The sequence below is a fragment of the Canis lupus genome, chromosome 24 (genome assembly GCF_011100685.1).
Source record: "Canis lupus familiaris isolate Mischka breed German Shepherd chromosome 24, alternate assembly UU_Cfam_GSD_1.0, whole genome shotgun sequence".
Classification (NCBI taxonomy): domain Eukaryota; kingdom Metazoa; phylum Chordata; class Mammalia; order Carnivora; family Canidae; genus Canis; species Canis lupus.
In genome coordinates this window covers 35,976,191-35,984,162 of record NC_049245.1, presented here as the reverse complement: position 1 = coordinate 35,984,162, position 7,972 = coordinate 35,976,191, and positions in this window count along the sequence as shown.

Sequence of the window (7,972 nt, the reverse complement as noted above, 5' to 3'; positions counted from 1 at the left end):
CAGATCCAGGGACTCCCACAGCTTAGTCATGATTGGGTCCCTCTCCCTCTCTGGGCTCTGCTCTCCCCTGGGTTGGCTTCACTCTCAAGCAGGTGGTCTCCGTGGGGTGACCAAGATGCAGCCCCAGGCGACAGAGTCTCTCCCCACCTGATCCAGGAAAAGCCCCAGGGCAGCCTCTCATTGGCCCGTTTCGGGTCACATGTCCTTCCCGTAGCCAATCAGAGCATCCGAGAGGATGGACCGCCCGCTGGTCCGCACCTGGGTCACGAGACCATCCTGGTGTTGGGAGTTGGGGTCACACTGCTCGGTCCACACCATGGCTCAGTGTGAGGGAGGCCGTGTCCCCAGTGGGAAATCAGGGGTGGACAGGGGTGGACACGACTTAGAAATCGTGGGTGCTCCGTGGTTCCTCACCCCAGAGCAGGAGAGCGAGTCAGAGGTGGGACGTGCCTCAGCCAAGGCCGTGGAGCTCAAAGTGGCCAGAGAAGGGTTTTCAGTGCAGGGCCTCACACGCAGCTCCTGAGGGAGCGGGGTCACCGATGTTTTCCATGTGAAACACCCGCAAAGTTTGCAGGAGGCCCTGGCTCATGTGTGAGGCCTCTCTCCGGGACGGCAGCACTGTCTCCAGAGGGCAAGCCTCATCTATGCACCCTGAAAAGCAACCTGTGAAGTAGGAGCAACCCCAGGAAGCCCTTCTGTCCATCCCGAATGTTCCCAGGGGCTGCTGACGCCCCCACCAGCGCTGCATCCCCCAGCTTGGGAAACACAAATGAGCAACACCTAATGCAGACTCATCCATCAGGTGGCTTTCCTCCTCCCTGACTGTGGGGACCTGCAAGGACCCAGCAGGGGGAGGAGAGCTGTGGGAAGGGGGGGATGGGGGAAGGAGGGAGGAGTGTGGGAGGAAGAGGGTGGAGGCTGCCAGGAGGACGTCTGCTTCCCTTAGAGCTGTAGGGGGCCCTGCAATCCCCTTCCATCACGCCCAGGTGCAAATCCACACCTCGTCCCCAAAGGGGTGTGCAAGCACACTCACATCCCTCCTCTCCCCAAGTCCTTCATCTCCTCTCTCTTAGACTCAACAGGGCACCTACAGGTCTTCATTTCACCAGGAGCCCAGGCAGAAGGACGTTGTCATCCTTGAAAATGTCAAGTGTATGTGTCCCATGATATGTCATTTTCTCCTAACTAGAGTACACTGTACAGTGATTGAACAAAATGTGTGGGTCTTTATTACTGTCTTGGAGGAATCTTCAAGAGATGGTGTTGAGTGAAAACAAGTTGAAGAATGAAAGCAAGTTGCATGATGACAGCACAATTTGATAACGTTGCATGAAATAAGAGCCAATATTACGCCTTTTTCATGGGCTCATGTGTATGTGGGGAAAATATATGAAAAAAGATCTAGAAAGATGTACTCAACAGTGTTAATTCTAGGGAGGGGACCAAGGTTGGATAAAAGAAAAATTTGTCTTAAAGAATCAACAAAACAACTGATAAGGAGTAATAAGTGAGTTAGAAAGATTGCAGGCTAGAAGATCAATAGAAAACATCAATTTAAATTCTGTATACTAGCAACGAACAATTGGGAAATGAAATTTTAAAATGCCATTTACAATAGCATAAAAAAAAACCCTCACAGTACTTAGGGATGCACTTAACCAAACATGTAGAGGATTTGTATTCTACAAACTACAAAACATTGCTGATAGAAATTAAACACTGAAATAAATGAAAAGTTACACCGGTTTCCTGGGATAAAAGACTCAATATTTGGGGTACCTGGCTGGCTCATCTGGGAGAGCATGTGACTCTGGATCTTGGGGTCATGAGTTCAAGACCCATGTTGGGTGTAGAGATTACTTAAGTCAATAGGAAAAAAAAAAACAACTTTAAAAAAGACTCAATATTATCATTAAGATGGTAATTCTCCCCAAACTGATCTATAGATTAAATGCAGTCCCAACCAGAATTCCAGCAGGCAGTTTTAGAAATTGATGAGCTGATTATAGGATTTACATGAAAATACAAAGCATCTAGAATAGTCAATAAAATTTTAAATAACATAGTTGGAGGACTTGTACTCTCTGATTTCAAGATTACTACAAAGCTATAGAAGTCAAGATAGGGCGCTCGTGGCTTAAGGAAAAATATACAGATCGGTGAAACAGAAGAGAGACACTAAAAATACATTGCTCGTATATATTCCACTGATGTTCAACAGAGGTGTCCAGGTAACTCAGTGAAGAAAAGAAAAGTCTTTTTGACAAATGGTTTAGGAGTAAATGAATATTTATATGGGGAGAAAATGAACTTCACCCCCTAACTGATACCACATAAACATTAACTTCAAATGAATCATACCCATAAACATAAAATCGAAAACTCTAAAACATCTAGAAGAAAACAGGGGTGAAAAATCTCTGAGACCTTGGGAAAAGCAAAGATTCCTCAGGCTGACCATATACAACAGTAACAGGAAGAGAAAAGAAAATTAAATTTTAAAGCTTCTGTTCACAACCCCCCCACCCTCCCAACCCCCCCACCATTTGGCAAAAGCCTTGCAACACAGAGGTTGGCAATGGCTGAGTTTCTCTTCTGAAGCCATTGCTCTTGGCAGGTGACCCTCTGGTACAACACAGCTTGCCCTGGGGCCACAGGAACTTTCACCCTCAAGTCTGCAGGCCTGGGCACAGCTTCCTGTCTGATGCCAATCTCGGGGCCCTTACCACCTGGGGTCTCCTTATCGACACCCCCCTCCTCCATCTCTCTCTTGAGACCTGCCAATTTGCTGAGACCCAGCCTGGGACAGAGGCTGTGAGGGTTGCTGGTGTGAGGTCTGTCTGGAGACACCACCGGAGGTCAGCCAGCAGTGGAAAGTTCAACATGGTGAAGGTCCTACGCGCTGGAGCAGAGCCAGGGTCCAAGGAGAGTGTTGCTCCTGGGAGCACTGCCGCCCCCCCGGCCCCGCCCCAGTCTGGGGTTCATCACTCTGGAAGTGATACAGAGAAACCCTGGATCACTCGAATGGATAGAAATGCAGGAATCTCTATCAATGGGTTTCTTTAGTCACTCCTTTGTGCTCCACATTATGTTGTCAGAACAAGAAATTTCTTTTTTTTTTTTTTAAGATTTTATCTATTTATTCATGAGAGACAAAGAAAGTGAGGCAGAGACACAGGCAGAGGGAGAAGCAGACTCCCTGCAGGAAACCTGTTGTGGGACTCGATCCCAGGACCCAGGGATCCTGCCCTGAGATCCAAAGGCAGATGTTCAACCACTGAGCCACCCAGGTGCCCCCAGAGAAATTTCTAAATTTGCTTTCTGCCTTCTATTTCAAGGGGAGGTCATCTAGTCCTCGGATTATCACAGAGGGACATCTCCCTATCAAGAGCTTATCCCATGTCTAGGTGGACACCTTGCAGTGTTGGAGAGTTCTTCTTTTTATCTAACCTGTGGTCCACATGCTGCAGCTCGGCTGACCTCGCACTTATTCAGCCTCTGAGAGACTCAAAACGAGCTCTTCCAAAGTGAATTAAATTTTCAGTCCTCACGCCAGTTTTTGACATGTCAGAACAGGATTTTACTTATTGGATATCTTTTTCTTTCTCTCTTTCTGTTCGTGTTTTAAACATCTCTGACGAATTCCAAACCAAACTTACACATCCTGAAAATGCTGGGTTAAACACACATATGTCTTGGCTGCCGAGCTTTCCAGAACATTGAACATGCTAAGGTTCCAAAGAAAAAGCTAGTGGGTGCAACTTTTCCTGAGCCCATTGACTATGGAAACTCTCTGTAGTGGAGCTTTACTAATGCCACAAGGAACATCCGTGGGAACAGGTGATATAGGCCAGCTCAGCCACTGCCTAGATGGGTAAACTGAGGCTTGGAACAATGTGATTTGCAATATCTCACTGTGAGTTGGTGTCACATCAGGGCTTGCAACCCAGCTTGATCACGTTTAAAAAAGCAACGGGGGGATCCCTGGGTGGCGCAGCGGTTTGGCGTCTGCCTTTGGCCCAGGACGCGATCCTGGAGACCCGGGATCAAGTCCCACGTCGGGCTCCCGGTGCATGGAGCCTGCTTCTCCCTCTGCCTGTGTCTCTGCCTCTCTCTCTCTCTATGTCTATTATAAATAAATAAAAATAAGTTTAAAAAAAAAAAAGCAACGGGGACAATACGTAGTAAGTGACTATTCCTTTTTCTTGTCTTCTGCTTGGAGTCTCAGCTTTATCACCTGTCAAACGGGGGCACGAACCCTTACCGTACAGTATCTGCCACGACGCTTTTGGTTACAAAAATGATAGAAAAACCAACTCAAACTGGCTTAGGTACAAAGGGAATTCCTTGGCTCACAGAAAGCTTAGGTTTATCCCGATGCTGAGAATGTAGCCTGGACTCTTTTTACCTCCATAGCGGCTTTGCTCTAAGGCAGACCTTCCCCTGGGGGCAGCAGGGACGACACCCCCTTGCCCCCCAGCAGCTCTGGACTAATAGCCTCCTAGCTCAGCCACTTGGCAGATGGAGGCAACTCTTGCAGCATCACCCAAAAGTCTCAGGCCCAACTGCATCCACAGCAACTTGGATCACAACCAGAGCCAATCAGCGCAGCCAGGAGAACGGGGTGCTCTGGTGGGTCAGGGCTGGATCACATGGTAACCTGGGCTTCACCGACCCAGCCACCCAGTGACCCAGCCTGGCTCAGGATGGACAACAAGTAGGTTGCTTAGCAACCAGCTCCTGTCTCCTCGCTGCCATTGAGGACCGCCGAAGCTGCCAGCATCCTGAGAATTGAATGTTAGGGCTCAGTATCTGGTTTTTAGCCGCTGCAGCTCCTTGGAGCAGAAACAAGACGCAGAGCCATCAAAACAGGGACTGCAAAGTGTGACGAATTGCGGTTCGGATTTCACCGGCGCCCTTTACTCACTGCATTAAAGGACTTGCCCTCTGTGTGACTGACTCAGTTTCCTTAAACTAAAATGGGATCAGTAATGCTCTGCACCTCTTGGGTTGTGCTGGTTAAATGAGGTGATTCATAGGGAAGGATGGCTTCCAACCACGCCTCACCTGCCGAAGGGGCAGGGCTCAGGAAAAGCCAGCTAGGTGTCACCTTCTCGGAGGAGGGGTCCATCGCCACGACCACCAGACCCCCCTCCCCATGTCCATCCTCCTCCAACCCCTCTGCCTCCCAGGGACCACCCTTCAGCCAGGGGGGCATTGGGTCCCGTTCTCTCCCCACTGAAAACCCCTTAGTGACTTTATCAAGGACGGTGTTTGCTATACAGCAGACAGGTGCTCAATAAATATTTCTTGAACCCATGAATCCAGGGCCCTCGGGGAAGAATCGACCCTTTGCCTGCGCTTCACAAACCATGATGGAGCAGTGGTAGGAGAGCTCCTCCTCCTCTCTGGGTCTCCAGAGACCCCCTTACGAGCAAAAAGGAGCAAAAGCCGGTTGCCCATAGGCCTGTCAGACCCTTCTCTCCGAATGCAGGGGAAGCTTCCACCTGGTGAATAATTCACTTGCTGCAGTCAGCAGCTCCAAATGCTGTGTTAGCAAAAAAGCAAGCAGCCTGCAGAACTGTTTCTTATTTTTAACGGGCATAAAAACCAGGGTCTCGAGTGCTTATGTTTCCATCCTACTAATTTCAGAGGCAATTAGCTGTTGGGTGCTTTTGCCTCTGAGCTCTCGAATATTTGTTAGATGCACTCATCCCTGCCCAAATAAGCCAGTCAAAGATTTATGTCATCTTGCTATTAAAGTACAATTTTAACAATCCTTTTAAATGACAGCAGGCATCTACACACAAATAGCACTATATGTTAAGCCTCCTCTTGGGGACAGTAACCTGCTTCATTAAAACAGCCATAATGAAGAGGCGCTCTGTAAATCAGTGTCTTTTATACAAAAACATATGATCTAAACTCCTTCTGCAGCCCAGCCACGATGCGGGCAGACAGCTTGGGTGGGAGGCACGTCACGAAGGGCAGAAGAAGCCAGTTTTAAATGTTTTAGTGAATCCAAGCCAGCCAACCAAAACTTGTTTTCTCCAACAGTAGCCTGTAATGTGGGGAAACAAAAACAGACCCAATTTCTTTCCATTATGAAATGTTCCCACCATGCCGGGCTGGCGGTGAGGTCACCCTGACACCTTTCTCTGTCACTCTGATGGGCTGGGAGGACCCCTTGCCACCCCTGTGATGGGACTTAGACTTCAAACCAAACCGCCCCAGCGTGTCCCAAGTGGCGCCCATCACATAGCCTCTCACGACTGCTGCTGGGGCCGCCTCCCTGCACCGCCTGTGCTACTCTTTAATGGGTTTCTTTAAATGGACCCACTTGTTTGAATTAAGTCTCATCCATTCAGTCGTGGCTGTGAAATCATGGAGCTCATCTCCATACTTTCTATGGTTTCCGAATATACATTATAAGAAATACATGTCTTAAAAAGAAATAATGTTTATGGGCATGGCATGTAAAATTATCTTGGGTTCTCTAGTGTCACCACAGGTCACCCACCCACTTTTTGAAATGCTGAATTACTCAATATGCGAAAGGGCTGGGTCCAAACAACCACCACTTATTGGGACTTGGCATTTGCTACATATTTTGGTGGCTAAGACCCGATGGTTAAGTCCAGAGACTTCTATCCAAGAGACTTGCTTCACCTGGGTAGCAGATGAAGACCCTTCCAGACCACTTCCTGTGGCCCCGACTTAGGTGACACAGATGCACTGTGCCTGATAGATAAATCATGTGTGATGTCTTTCAACTAGAGAGAAATAGATTATGTGATGGCAGGAACTCTCTGGAAAAATAGGGGTGGGGGAGGTTGGACGGTGAGAAAAATGAAGCTGGAGTCCATTAACCCAGGACCTTGGACGCCCAGCTGTGTGTCTAAGTGCGGCCGTCCCTCACCTGGACTGTTGTACGAGCCCCCTAACCCGGTCTTCCTTTCCCCCTGGCCCCTGCTCTGTGCTCTCCATTCAGCAGGAAGAGTGGTCTTTCCAATACATTAAATCAGATCATCATATTTCATTATTCAAAAGTCTTCTGATGACTTCCTCTCTTGCTCTGAATGGAAGCAAGTCTTCACTGCGGCCTAGAAGGCCTTACATGATGCGATCCCTCATCCTGCCTTTGATCCCAGCTCCTACCACTCCCTCACCTCAGGCACTCCGCTCCAGCCACAGGGTCCTCCTGTTCTTCAGACACATTTAAAAAGCTCCAGCCTCAGGGCCTTTGCACTCCTGGGTGCCTCTGCCAGGACTGCCCTTCCCTCAGGCGTCTGTATGGCTCATTTTCTGATTTCGTTCTCTGCAGTTGGCACCTCCTCAGAGAGGCCTTCCTGGTCCCACTTTGAAGAGAGGCTCCTGTTGCTCTCTGCCTCCCTCTTGGTTATTCTCTCTCTGTGTTTTTAGAGGATAACACACATCACATTGAAAATGAGCCTGGCCCATGGTGACACATTGGAAAAGTGGGTGGGGAATGAGGGCTACTTCACTTTGCCTTCTTTGAATTTTTAAAATCACAATCCTATTATTCACATAACTAAGATCACTGGGGGAGGAATGGAAAGAAAAATTGCATAGCTCACAGGACGTATCTTGACTCTGTCTTCCTGATTCATTCAACGACAAAGCCCAGCCCCGTGAAACTCAATTTTGCGGCTTTTCCTGCCATAATGGGAAAGTGTAACCATCATTTTTAAAAAAGATTTTATTTATTTATTCATGAGAAACACAGAGAGAGGCAGAGACACAGGTAGAGGGAGAAGTAGGATCCCTGTGGGGAGCCCGATGTGGGACTTGATCCCAGGACCCCAGGATCATAACCTGAGCCGAAGGCAGATGCTCAATGGCTGAGCCACCCAGGTGTCCCTGTAACCATCATTCCTATGGGATGGCTTGCTGTACAGGTGCCACCACACAGAGAGCTGGTCTAAGAATGAAGTCATGAAGAGGAAAGGTG